Genomic DNA, 14,589 nt, shown 5'->3' on the forward strand with positions numbered 1-14,589 from the left:
AGTCGTTTTTGAAGTTGGAGAAATACTACAAATAAAACATAAATACTACAAAAATATTTGTTAGTATTTTTAATCATGTTATACTTTAAGAAATTCTCCTTATTAAAGATTGATTATATACTGAAAAATATAATAGGGATTAAATTCCATTGCTTAAGGATTTACAATTACTACCAGGGAGGCTGTGAAATCACTTCATATTCAAAAGGAAGCGCCCAACGTGGGGCTCGAACCCACGACCCTGAGATTAAGAGTCTCATGCTCTACCGACTGAGCTAGCCGGGCTGTGTGTATAGGACCAGCCCCTCCCTTTGTATACCTTCCCCAAACCCTTCCTGATTGTAAGCACTCACAGGTGTTCAGTATTTTATCTATTTAACTTTAAACAAAACAGTAAATTCATTTTCTTATTTTAGTTGGTTTAATTGTACTCCGTTATTTTAGATGTTTTGAAGTTGGAGGCTACTAACTTGAAACTAATCTAATATTGTAAATGTTATAGTATTTGTAACTGAGCCCCACAGTGGACACCTCATAATAACCGTAAAACCTAGCGGTCAAACACGGAAATGTCTCCAATGGTTTTTCAACCATTCACTTGATCCATTGTGGATTTTAGAAACACTGCAAATAAGGGCTGTGTTTTGCGTAGGCTTACCCTATCGTGTCGTTTTGATAACCATGTAAATCTCTCGGACAAGGTGACTTATCAATATAATCGGTTTTATTTACTCTCAGATTTGAAAATGCAAGTGTTGCACACCAACAGATGGAGAAAACCTACACCTGTCAGGCAATTCATTTCATCAATAATCTTCATTTTAATTTGACTTTATATCCTTGCCCGTGAAGCCCTTTTTGTGCAAAGCAATGATGACTGCACATGTTTCCTTGCAGGTAACCATGATTGACAGAGGAAGAACAATGATTCCAAGCACCACCTTCCTTTTGAAGCTTCCAGTCTGTTATTCCAACTCAATCAGCATGACAGTGATCTCAAGCCTTGTCCTCGTCAACACTCACACCTGTGTTAACGAGAGAATCACTGACATGATGTCAGCTGGTCCTTTTGTGGCAGGGCTGAAATGCATTGGAAATGTTTTGGGGGGGATTCAGTTCATTTGCATGGCAAAGAGGGACTTTGCAATTAATTGCAATTCATCTGATCACTCTTCATTCTGGAGTATATGCAAATTGCCATCATACAAACTGAGGCAGCAGACTATGTGAAAATAAATTGAAAGATTAGTGGAATCTGTGTGGGTTGCTGGACAGGTAGGATGACTGACAGTGAAGGTGAACAGGTGGTCACGTGTCAGGTGACAGAGGAATGTATGAGACTGAGGCAGGAATTCCTTTAACCATAAAGTGGTATATTTACTGGTAGTCTGTGCTGCATCACAAAGGAAACAAATAACATGTATACAATCAAATTCATAATCAAAGATCAAATCATAGCAGTCATTATTAACAATTCACATTACACAATATGTTTGAAGCGTGCGCTCCAAGCCGCGCTCCGCGGTGATAACTATAAACAATAACTGAATGGCCCACTCTCCCGATCACCACAGATCATTCAGATGAAAGGTAAGAGTCGGTGGACTTACGTGGATTCATGGACGCACAGAACTTCTGGATCAGATGGATTTAGGGAAGAGAAAGCAGCGAGATCAGGCGATGGCAATTTCCTCCTTTTATGGAGTTGAGATCTGTAGGACATTTCCACCTGACCTAATTAAAGCGCCCCTGGCCCAGCTGAGTAGATGGCAATGAATTAAAGGAGTATTCCACCAACTCCATGGGCCTTTTCTACATAAATATTTGTGTCATTCTCAAAACCTTTGGCCATGACTGTACACCGACATTCCAACAGACACATACAGTCGTATGAAAAAGTTTGGGCACCCCTGACAATTTCCATGATTTCCATTTATAAATAATTGTGTGTTTGGATCAGCAATTTCATTTTGATCTATCAAATAACTGATGGACACAGTAATATTTCAGTAGTGAAATGAGGTTTATTGGATTAACAGAAAATGTGCAATATGAATCAAAATAAAAGTAGACAGGTGCATAAATTTGGGCACCCCAATAGAAAAATCACATCAATTACATTTACATTTAAGTCATTTAGCAGACGCTCTTATCCAGAGCGACTTACAAATTGGTGTATTCACCTTATGACATCCAGTGGAACAGCCACTTTACAATAGTGCATCTAAATCTTTTAAGGGGGGGGGGGGTGAGAAGGATTACTTGATCTTATCCTAGGTATTCCTTAATCAATATTTAGTAGAACCTACTTTTGCTAAAATAACAGCCTCTAGATGCTTCCCATCGCCTCTAATGAGGGTCTGGATTCTGGATGAAGGGATTTTGGACCATTCCTCCTTACATTATATTTCCAGTTTGAGAAATACAACTTAATATAAAAACACATAATATTCAAAAGTCAGCGCCCAACGTGGGGCTCGAACCCACGACCCTGAGATTAAGAGTCTCATGCTCTACCGACTGAGCTAGCCGGGCTGTATGTATATAGTTAAGCCCCTCCCTTTGTAAACGAGTAACCTCCCCCACCAGAGATTAAAGAAAGGAGGAGATAGGAATAACCTTGTCAATGAATGGAGGAACTTGTAAATATATATAATATATAATAATTATATATAAATATAATAGTATTACCAAATTAACAAATAGTATATTTTCAGTTTATTAAAGTGTGAACATTTTAAGGTTTACTGGAGGTTACAAAATCACTTCCTATTCAAAAGTCAGCGCCCAACGTGGGGCTCGAACCCACGACCCTGAGATTAAGAGTCTCATGCTCTACCGACTGAGCTAGCCGGGCTGATTTGACCTTTTTCAGCCCCTCCCTTGTAAACCTAAAACCCTGTGCTCGTGCCACGCATGTGCTACTTCAGCAACAAAATGCTTTAACTCTGACACGGTAAGCAACCTTGTCTCTGTGGCGCAATCGGCTAGCGCGTTAGACTGTTAATCTAAAGGTTGGTGGTTCGAGCCCACCCAGGGACGGTCATTTTGATTTTAGCAGTGGATTCATATAACAGTTGTTTTGATGTCAGGAGCTGATCCTCAGAAATTGCAACTCAAATCAGAATGAACCTCTCCTGAGATTGTCGGAATGTTCTCACACTGTTGTAAGATTCTTTGTAAATATATTGCAAAAAATATCACAATTTTCAACAGTAAATTAGGCAAGTTTAGTTTTCCTTGATTCAGCCAGTGCCCCCCCCCCAATTTAAATTTTTCTTAAAGAGTAAACAAAATGTGGTTGTACTGAGTATCAGAGGGCAGTGCAGCGTGAGTTTCAAATATTGTTTTGGAAGGGGGAAAAAACATGGTATTATGATTTACTAATTCACTAACTAGGTACCACTTAAATAGTAGTGTACACATTTTTTTTAAATCGGAGGACAATTTCTTTACTTCAAAACAACTGTTATGAATCTAAAATGGTGCTAAAATGATGAGTCACTAATGCTGAAGCATTTGCTAAAAATCAAAACAATCCGTCCCTGGGTGGGCTCGAACCACCAACCTTTAGATTAACAGTCTAACGCGCTAGCCGATTGCGCCACAGAGACTCAGTGTTGTATCGAAAAGGAGAACGGTTTATATTCTGTAAAATACAATAAGGAAACAGCAAACATTTTTCAAGACGGTCTGTTTGAGATACAAGTTTGAGGTGGATTTTAGTATTTTTTTCTCAAACACAAGCTTTGGCCACAAAGCATACTCATAGCCTAGATATATATATTACTTTAAAGGTAAAACTTGACAGAAGAATCAGTCCTCGTTAGTATAGTGGTCAGTATCCCCGCCTGTCACGCGGGAGACCGGGGTTCAATTCCCCGACGGGGAGAATAAGCTTTTTTTCCCCCTTATAATTCTGGCTATCTTGTTCTGGTGAGATTAGCCTCATTGTATACAAGTATTCCCCGGCGGGGAGGTTGCATTTTTTCCCTTATACTTCTGACTGTGAGATAAGCCTCATTGTATACGGGTGTTCCAATCTGGCCTTTACCCCTCTATATTTTGGTGTAGAATAACCCGATGTAAAATGAAATTTATTGTAGAAATGAGATCACAGACGCCGAGGGTCAGGGTCCCAGCAATTTAGTTTCTGTGGCCCAATTGGCTAGCACGTTTGACTGTTAATCTAAAGCATGGATGTGCAAGAGTGTACAAAACATTAGCCATAGCTGCTCTTTCCATGGCATAGCCTGACCGGCTGAAAGCTATTATCCCTATTTAATATCAAATGTTAAATCCTCTTCCATCAGTGTAGATGAAGGGGAGGAGATAGATTAAATAAGGACTTTTAAGCCCAGAGAGGGTGAGTGGACAAGACAAAATATTTAAATCATGTAGCCATAAAATCTGGTCGTTTTTACTTGAAAGAATAAAACCATCAATCATATGAAATTTTCAGAAATTCTCTGGGTTTCTGTATAGCACTTTGTGACATCAGCTGATGTAAGAAGGGCTTTATAAATACATTTAATTGATTGATACCCTCCAAGCTCAACATTAAGCTTGAGGCCCTGCGTCTCAACCCCACCCAGTGCTATTGGGTCCTGGACTTCCTGACAGGCTGCCCCCAGGTGGGGAAGGTAGGAAACAACATTTCCACTTCGCTGATCCTCAACACTGGGTCCCCACAAGGGTGCGTACTCAGCCCCCTCCTGTGTACTCCCTGTTCACCCATGACTGCGTGGCCATGCACGCCTCCAACACGATCATTAAGTTTGCAGTCAACACAACATTAGCAGGCTTGATCCCCAACAACGTCGAGACAGCCTATGGGGAGGTGAGGGCACTCAGAGTGTGGTGTCAGGAAAACAACCTCTCACTCAACATCGACAACACAAAGGAGATGATCGTGGACTTCAGGAAACAGCAGAAGTAGCACCCCCCTATCCACAACGATGGGACAGCAGTCGAGAAGGTGGAAAGTTAAGTTCCTCGGCGTACACATCAAACAAACTGAAATGGTCCACCCATACAGACAGTGTGGTGAGAAAGGTGCAACAGCGCCTCTTCAACTTCAGGAGGCTGAAAGCAATTTGGCTTGTCACTTAAAACCCTCACAATTTTTTACAGATGCACAATTAATTGTAACCAATAACATTTGATTTGGGTCCCTGATAGAGGTCGACCGACTATGATTTTTCAATGCCTATACCGATTATTGGAGGACCAAAAAAAGCAGATGCATCGGACGATTTTATATATATATATATATATTTGTAATAATGACAATTACAACAATACTGAATGAACGTTTATTTTCACTTAATATATCAATAAAATCAATTTAGTCTCAAATATATAATGAAACATGTTCAATTTGGTTTAAATAATGCAAAAACAAAGTGTTGGAGAAGAAAGTAAAAGTGCAATATTTGCCATGTAAAAAAGCTAACGTTTAAGTTCCTTGCTCAGAAAATGAGAGTCTTCAATATTCCCAGGTAAGACATTTTAGGTTGTAGTCATTATAGGAATTATAGCACTATTTCTCATTTTACCATTTGTATTTCATATACCTTTGACTATTGGATGTTCTTATAGTCACTATAGTATTGCCAGCCTAATCTTGGGAGTTGATAGACTTGAAGTCATAAACAGCGCAATGCTTGAAGCATTGTGAGCTTGTGGTGAGCTTAGAGGGTACTATGGTATTGAAGGCCGAGCTGTAGTCGATGAATAACATCCTCACGTGCATTCCTCTTGTCCAGGTGGGTGAGGGCACTGTGCATTACAATGGAAATTGCGTCGTCCTTAGATGTGTCGGGCGATAGGCAAATTGGAGAGGGTTGAGTTTGTCGGGAGGTAGGAGGTGATGTAGTCTTTTTTTTTTTTGCATTTTCCAATTAAGAACATTCAAAACAAAAGTGAAAAGATATTAGATAACGATAGGACAAAGTGACAGTAACAGACGAACGTAACAGAAATAAATTATAGTTATATAAACAAACATACAATAATAAAAAATATTTAAAAAAATATATATATATAAAAAAATAACGAGACATTGGATCACCTACCGTATGCTACATAATATACATTATGTGAGGATTATATATAGATTCAATCAATGAGATGTGGGGGGAGATTCTCCATATAGTCAATAAAAGGTTGCCAAATTCTGTAAAATGTCTTTAACTTATTCCTCAAGCAGTAAGTGATTTTCTCCAAAGGGATACAACTATTAACTTCCGAAAGCCACATTGCAACTGGCAGGGAGGAATCCAATTTCCATTTCAAGGCAATCCATTTCTTGGCAATCGCTAGCAATATTTCTGTTAGCTTTATAGTATGGCTTTGCCTAAGATTGGTGTTAGTAAAGTTACCCAGTAGACAGACCTCCGGGTCTAAAGGGAATGCAACCCTCGTGAATTGAGGATATGGTATCGCATACCCCCTGCCAGAAACCGTGTAGTTTTGAACACTGCCAAGTGGAATGGAGGAAGGTTCCATCATCTGAGCCACATCTAAAACATAGGGAGGAGATATCTGGGTTGAACCTGTGCAGTCTAGATGGGGTGATATAGAGCTGATGGAGGAAATTAAACTGGATCAGTCTGTATCTGGAGTTCAATGTGGATGTAACCCCATCCCTGCACAGGTCACTCCACAGATCCTCATCAAGATCAATACCCAGATCTCTCTCCCATCTAAGTCGGGGTTTATCTAGCCCAGGCAGTGTTAGTCCTGACATAAGAGCATTGTAAACACGGGAAATGGTCTTGACCAGTGGTTGGTCTGCGTGGCAGAGTTGTTCAATAGGTGACATCTTAGGTAGGTTCCATTGTCCCTTGAGAGTCACCCTAATAAAGTTTCGTAGTTGTATGTAGCTAAAGAAGTCCCTGTTAGGCAAGTGGTATTTCTGTTTCAGCTGATCAAAAGACATAAGAACTCCCTCCTCGTAACAATGTTCCAGAAGAGTGATCCCCTTATCAGACCATGGTCTAAAGTTACTATTCTGGAAAAACATAGGGATCAATCTATTGTTCCATAAAGGGGTTTTAGGGGAAAGGAATCCCCCTCGTCCGAACAGCTCACACAGTTTGCACCATGCCAGGACAGAATGTATGCTTAAAGGGTTGTCTGTGATGGTTTTTATAGATTTTCTGTCCCATTTGTAAAACAAATCTGCCCCAGTGTCGTCATTTACCTCAAGCTTTTCAATGTTCAACCATGAGGGAGAGGGACCATTGTCAAACCTCTGAGCCAGAAACCTAGACTGTGCAGCCCAGTAGTACATTCTAAAATTGGGGAGGTTTAAGCCCCCTTGACTGTAATCAAGGGTCAGTTTATCCAGGTCAACCCTAGGGGTTTTGCCGTGCCAGATAAACCGTCTTGTCGAGAGAGGAAAAAATGCTGCGGGAACAGGGATAGGGAGAGATTGAAACAGATATAGAAAGCTGGGCAGGACATTCATTTTAATTACATTGATTCTACCCAGTAGAGTGAGAGGTAAGTCCATCCATTTACAAAGGCCAACCTCCACCTTTTGCAACAAACTGGCCAGATTGAGTTCATAGAGGTTGTTCAGATTACCATCCACCATTATGCCCAAATATGTGAAGCCCATAGGCGACCATCTAAAAGGAAACTTGTGCTTGATGGTATGATGGTCAAATACAGACAACGGTAAGATTTCACTTTTATCAAGATTTACCTTATATCCAGAGAAAGAACTATAACACTGTAGTAGGATCTGCAAGTGAGAGAGGGAGTGTTCTGGGTTTGTTAGGAATAAGATAAGGTCGTCCGCAAAGAGTGATAATTTATGGGTATGGGGGCACACCTCTAAGCCATGTATGTCAGAGCACGTTCTAATAGCCTCAGCCAACGGTTCGATGGCGAGGGCAAAGAGGTGGGGGGCTAATTGGGCAACCTTGTCTGTTCCCCCTATAAAGAGGGAAAGAGGAGGAAGTAATCCCATTGGTAGCAATCCTATCTTTAGGAGATTTGTAGAGTGATTTTATCAAATTTACAAACACGGTACCTAAACCGAATTTTTCCAAGATGCGAAAGAGGTATGGCCATTCAACCCTATCAAAGGCCTTTTCAGCGTCGAGAGAGACTGCGACACCAGGTATTTTGTTTTTGTTAGCAAGGTGAATTATATCAAAGAACCTTCTGAGATTATTGGAGGACAATCTATTAATTATGAAGCCAGTCTGATCTGGGTTGACCAACAGGGGAAGACATGACTCCAGTCTCTTAGATAGCATCTTGGTGACCAGTTTACAATCTGTGTTAAGGAGAGAGATTGGTCTATAGGAGGCGCACTTTAGCGGGTTTTTCCCTTTCTTGTGGATTACAGTAATCACTGCTTGAGAGAAGGACTCTGGAAAGCAGTTGTCTTCTCTGTCTTTTTTAAGTACCTCCATAAGGTAGGGGACCAACAGCTCCCTAAATTCTTTATAGAACTCTGGAGTGAAGCCATGGAGGTGATGTAGTCTTTGATTTAGTGTTGTCCCAATACAATAATTTTGACCTCGATACCGATACCAGGTTTAGAATCACAATAGTCAATACCATCATGATACTAAATACCACTCTTATTATTCAATAAGAGTTAGAGTTATTGAGCTTGTTTAAGCTGATTTCATGCGACTACAAGATGACGAACAATCTCTTCCATTTAGGACTTTTTTTTATTTTACTGATTAAAAACATTTGCTGAATCATTTATTTTCTAAACGTGTGCACTGTCTCTTTAAGAAATGACTGACTTCATTCGGCCAGGCAGAATGTGGCTGAGGAATCTGACTTTGTGGCTATGGAATCAAGTTGAATAAGGACGGGAGGCAAAGGAAGACGAAGTGAATTCGTTTTTGGTGGCGAGCAAGACAAAGGGAATGAATCAAGTTTTAGGTGACCATCAGCTTTGAAAATCAGCATATTTTGTGTTATGGTATCACAAACAAAGTACTAGGACAGTGAATTATGCTGTAAGATAGCATTGAATGTTAGCCTCCAATTAAAGATGGAAGCTACCTGCTTTGTATTGCGTTGTGTAAAAGTGTTCTAGACTATATGGAAATAGTTTTGCAAACGGTAATGAACAGTTTCAACATTTCTACATGCCGTGTTGCATTATTTAAGTGTGTCAAATTTTGTGCAGCATGAGTGGGAAGGTAAAGCAGCCCAGACAGCTCTTACAATGAATGAGTAAGTGGAGCATGCACTTTGCTCATCACGCTATAAAAGGGCCTGCGCTGATACAGACTTGATTCAAAATCTGTAGTACCGAACCTTTTTGTTTTTTTTGTATCGGAGAAGTACCTACATTTCGGTATACAGTGCAACACTACTTTGACTAGCCTCTCCTAGCACTTCCTGATGACGGAAGTGAGTACTATGGGTCGGTAATCAGTTCAGTTACTTTCCCTTTCTTGGGCACAGGGATGATCTAGATTCTAGAAGCATGTGGGGATAACAGCCTGAGAGATTGAAAATGTCAGAAAACACATCTATCTAGCTGGTCTGCAGATGCTGTGAGGGCGCTGCTAAAGATGCCGTCTGGGCCAGCAGTCTTGCGAGGGTTAACATGTTTGAATGACTCACATACATCCTCCGTGGAGACCGTAAGCACGTAGCCCTCGTTGCTCTCAGGGGTTCTCCTCGGCAGCTCAGTCGTTTTCTTTGAAGCGTGAGAAGAAGGTGTTTGGCTCGTCTGTTGGGTGGCGTTGGTGTCCGCTAAGTGACTGGTTTTATTTTATTTATTTTTATTTTTATTATTTATTTTTTATTTTTGTAATCTGTGATCGTTAGAAGCCCCGGCCGCATACGTATCCGATCCGCTGAATTGCTCCTCCACTTTTCAGTTTATTCAAGGTCCAAGGAAAATCTTTGAGAGCATTTTTTGGTGTCGGCTTTGGGCAAGATTTACACAGCCGTAACGATATTCCCAGAGAACTCTCTCGGAAGGTAAAAAGGGCGAAATTCGATGACTAGGTTGGGAGAGCAGAAGCTCACAAAGTCAGATTTTATGATTTAGTGGCTGTGCCAGCTAGTGACCACTCTGCAGTGGTCTGCCTTTTTAGAACAAGATTCATGGCGAAAAACGCTAACCTGCATTTCTATAGGTGGACAAAGGCTGTGCTTACACAGTTAGCCAAATTCTGATAATTTTTCCACTAATTGGTCTTTTGGCCAATCACATCAAATATTTTTCAGAGATGATCTGATTTGTCAAAACACAAAATAGTGAAAAAAAATATCACAATTGGGCAGCCTGCCTAAACGCATCCATATAGACACACTCACACACTATACCAACATTTACGTTCTGTACACTCTTCAAAGTTAAAATATCCTAATGTCATCTACATAAAACATTTCGGCACGCTTTCTGACTTCTGTCGTTGATATGTTGTTTATCAAAATTGCAATTTCAAGTATTGCTCTTTGATTAAAAAGGGAAACAGGCTGAATGGATAACGAGCATTTGATACAGTGTAATTAGCTAACTAGCTAACACCACCAGTCGTTCTCTATGAGAATGCTAACGAACGTGAACAGTGCAGAAACTTATTTGGCCTCTGTTCCTCTACAATTCCCAGTAATCGCCTCAACTTTATTCATGCCCCTTCAAATGGTTGTCCCTAAAATTTGGAGTGACCCACTACACTTACTACCAGTGGTGAAATTCGCTGGAGGCCTGCGTTTGATTCCCGGGCCAATGCATAGATGCTTTTGGGGTATTGTGTGTGTGGTAACATACATATCAGTGGTTTCATCATAGGATGATTTAGTCTGCTTTGACCATTAATCCACCTCAAACACTATCCGTGCGCATTTCTGTGTATGCCTGACTCTCATACATACTGGCACATATCCTGCTCCATCTGTTTATATTGGTTTTGTGGTGTCTTTATTTTATATTTCCACGCCAATTTATTTATTTGCCTGATGTCTATGGTTGAAAGTGCTCTTTGTAGAGATTGGAGTTAATACTATTCAGGCAGACGCCCAATAATATCAATTTCACGAGAAGAGGAATGGCCTACTCCGGAGAGGCTTGTGTAGCCTGTAGCCCAGGGGTAGGCAACCCTATTCCTGGAGTGCCGCAGGTACTTTTAAGATATTGTTCCAGCTAGGCACCACACCAACCAAGTCAAGTGATCAGTTCAATGAATGCCTAAATTCAACACATCTGGTCTTCAAGGTCAGTTCAATCAAAAACATGAAGTGCCAGCCTCACTCCAGGAGCAGGTTTGCCTACCCCTGTTATAGCATGTTGCGCACTGGAACAACTGGGAGAGAGACGCTAGTGATGTATAGCCGACGTAAGAAGCTAAATATTATACTGAACAAAAATATAAATGCAACATGCAAAGTGTTGGTCCCATGTTTCATGAGCTGAAATAAAAGATCCCAGAAATGTTCAATACGCACAAAAACCTTATTTCTCTCTAATTTTATGCACAAATTTGTTTAAATCCCTGTTAGTGAGCATTTCTCCTTTGCCAAGAAAATCCATCCACCTGACAAGTATGGCATATCAAGGAGCTGATAAGACAGCATGATCGTTACACAGGTACACCTTGTGCTGTGGACAATAAAAGGCCACTCTAAAATGTGCAGTTTTGTCACACAACACAATGCCACAGATGTCTGAAGTTTTGAGGGAGTGTGCGATTGGCATGCTGACTGCAGGAATGTCCAACAGAGCTTTTGCCAGAGAATTTCATGTTCATTTCTCTACTATGAGCTGCATCCAACATTGTTTTAGAGAATACAACCAACTGGCCTCAAAACCGCAGACCACATCCTGCTATGTTGACTGATTTCCTGATATATATCCTGAACTGTAACTCAGTAAAAAAATAATGCATTTATATTTTTGTTCAGTATAGCTAGATATTAGGCAGTTCATTAGCTAAATATTTACCAGTCGATGTGCAAGGGAACAAGTTAACAGATTGTGAAATGTCAGATCGAGTGCGTTCCTCCAGGCTCTGCACTCTGGTCCCTGGGCACGCAAAGCTCCACTGTTGATTAGGCCTAGGCCTAAATTTTTAGACAAGACAATTATTATACCTGGGCTACAACAACACATTGCAATGAGGAATGTATTATTGTTATCAAGTGAGTGAACAATTATTGTCTATAGGTTGTAAAACTGCAATGATGTAGGCTAATTTGAATAACCTCTCAAATGGCGTGTTTTGTTTCAAGCTGAAGTAACTGCATTGGCCTACAACCTAGGCCTGATTATGCAATCATTTGGATCAGTTTGGGTCTATTCTCAACAGTTTAGAAGGTTTGAAAGACAACTCATAATAATGTATTTTGTCAGGATGTAGCCCAGGGTTAAGATTGGCCTATAAGAAAATGTTGCCTTCTCCTTTCCTACTCCCTGACCGTTCTTAATTCTTTAGCCTATTTTACATTCAGCACGCGTGCATATCTCGTGCAATATGCTATGTGTAGGCTAAAGAAATAAAATGAAATAAGTGACCAACAAGCTTTTGTAGTCTGGCTTTTCCTGGGACTCCACAAGATGTAAGAGGGAAAGCCGTGGCATGGAAGAGGCCAGGTGCGTAATTGCGCAACAGAACAATGACAGACAGGATCGAGATGTAGCCTATAGCTTAAATTAGAAGTGTATTCATATTAGCCCATAATTCACAAGCTCAATGTTAACACAGTGATATAAAAGTGCATTTATCAGATAACGAAATCATAGGTAGCCTGAACACTTTGTGCGCTCGCGCTGAGTGCGCTTCCTCCCAGTCCTATGATACCAGCTCTAAAAGCCATAAAGCTACCCTATTGTTTCAGTTTTTTAGGGACAAGAACTGTATCCTACCTAGGCTACAACAACACAATGTAATGAAGAATGTTATTATTGTTTTCAGTTGAGTAGCCTACAAAACTCGAATCAAGGCTGTAAACCTCAGTAAATAGCCTATCTAAAAAGCCTGGCGTATTAAATATATCTTAATTTTGAAATAACTGCTTCCTGCCTGCCTGATTGGGCAACCATTTAGTATTTTTTTTTCTCTGCAGTTTAGCCTACAAGGTCCGGACACGTTAGCTGGCCAGTAATATGTTGCAATTTCTCAGGATGTACAGGCAGGCATGGTTTTCTGGTGGCGCGCATATGAATTATGATAATGCAAGAGCATGGAGAAAGTTGTATCTATTCATTATTCCCATCAGACTCACTCCTTGAATGCCCTACTCCTTGAAGTTTTCAGTTGTCTAAATAAGCACTATTTTGCTCAACATAGATATATATTTTACCTTTTTAGTGTGTGTATGTGCTCTACTGTATTTATACTTTTCAACAGTAAAAGTTTTTATAAAGGAGAATGTCATGCCCATCACTTTTAGTTCTATGGAAAGGAAATAAATTAGGTAACTTCTTATGAATTTCTAGGTCCTCGTTAGTATAGTGGTCAGTATCCCCGCCTGTCACGCGGGAGACCGGGGTTCAATTCCCCGACGGGGAGGAAACTTTTTAAAAATTCTGTTCGAGAGATTAACCCCCATTTTATTTTAATTTGATTTATTTCACCTTTATTTCACCAGGTAGGCTAGTTGAAAACAAGTTCTCATTTACAACTGCGACCTGGCCAAGATAAAGCATAGCAGTGTGAACAGACAGCAACACAGAGTCAGTCCCTCGCCATGTCATTATGAAAGATGTGAGTATTTGTGTTCTCGGAAGTACGGCATTCGACTCTTAGGAGTCGATTCCTATTGGAATCTCATCTTGACACTCAGAAATGGGAGTTGACACAGAGGGTCGAGGAATGAATTATTTTGGAGTCGACTCTCTACCACTACGTCATCGTCGTTACCTGTTGTAAAAATGGCAGAGAAAGGCAAGCGACAGCAGCGAAGTCCTGTATGGCAATACTTTGAGGTAAAGGAGAAGGAAATGTAAACTTTGCGAGGTGGAATTGAGGTACAGTAATGGTAGTACAGGTGCCATGGTTAACCATCTGAAATGAAGCACCTTGACACCCAAACCGTTGCTGGCAGCAGCACAGATGCATTGTGAAATCACATGGAATTGTATGTATTTTTATTATCGTTTAACGATAACGATAAACGAAAAGAAAAAAAAGTCACATCCCTAGTTTTAATACTGTAAATCTTTAAAAAATATATATAATTGTCTCGAAGGACCATATAATTTGTGAATATTAATCCAACTAGGACCATACATGTCGTATTTATATTTGGAAAGACCTTCCTGGCCTTACAGTAAGCTTGCTTTTGACCTGCTGTGTTTCCTGTTGTCACATGTGATTGGTGTGTTGTTGAACATGAAAGATGACAAGTTGCTATACCTACTGGTAAAATGGCTGTCAATGGTCTCTGATCTTCTGTTACTCAATAGCTTGATCATTCTGTGGTCTCCAAGGAACATATCATTTATTCTTATTAATCTGGCTAGTATGACAATGTAAATGATGTCAATCTGTCATGAAAAACTTTAGCATTTATATTTATCTCGCTTGAAGGACAATGTTGGTCCAGTGTGTGTGTGTGTGTGTGTGTGCGCCTATATGCCTTGAAAGTGAC

At 40.3% G+C, this 14,589-nt stretch overlaps 7 non-coding genes across 7 annotated transcripts; 3 read left to right on the forward strand and 4 right to left on the reverse strand.

Moving 5' to 3' along the window:
- Positions 1-212: 212 nt before the first annotated feature.
- trnak-cuu lies at positions 213-285 on the reverse strand. The gene has a single exon. It is a non-coding gene; the product is annotated as a tRNA-Lys (tRNA).
- Positions 286-2,462: 2,177 nt separating this feature from the next.
- On the reverse strand, positions 2,463-2,535 carry trnak-cuu. Its single transcript has one exon. It is a non-coding gene; the product is annotated as a tRNA-Lys (tRNA).
- Positions 2,536-2,784: 249 nt separating this feature from the next.
- trnak-cuu lies at positions 2,785-2,857 on the reverse strand. The gene has a single exon. It is a non-coding gene; the product is annotated as a tRNA-Lys (tRNA).
- A 111-nt stretch (positions 2,858-2,968) lies between these two features.
- trnan-guu lies at positions 2,969-3,042 on the forward strand. Its single transcript has one exon. It is a non-coding gene; the product is annotated as a tRNA-Asn (tRNA).
- Positions 3,043-3,540: 498 nt separating this feature from the next.
- trnan-guu lies at positions 3,541-3,614 on the reverse strand. The gene has a single exon. It is a non-coding gene; the product is annotated as a tRNA-Asn (tRNA).
- Positions 3,615-3,820: 206 nt separating this feature from the next.
- On the forward strand, positions 3,821-3,892 carry trnad-guc. Its single transcript has one exon. It is a non-coding gene; the product is annotated as a tRNA-Asp (tRNA).
- A 9,544-nt stretch (positions 3,893-13,436) lies between these two features.
- Positions 13,437-13,508, forward strand: trnad-guc. The gene has a single exon. It is a non-coding gene; the product is annotated as a tRNA-Asp (tRNA).
- Positions 13,509-14,589: the final 1,081 nt, after the last annotated feature.

Source organism: Oncorhynchus gorbuscha, linkage group LG25 (genome assembly GCF_021184085.1).
Source record: "Oncorhynchus gorbuscha isolate QuinsamMale2020 ecotype Even-year linkage group LG25, OgorEven_v1.0, whole genome shotgun sequence".
NCBI classification, from domain to species: Eukaryota; Metazoa; Chordata; class Actinopteri; order Salmoniformes; family Salmonidae; genus Oncorhynchus; species Oncorhynchus gorbuscha.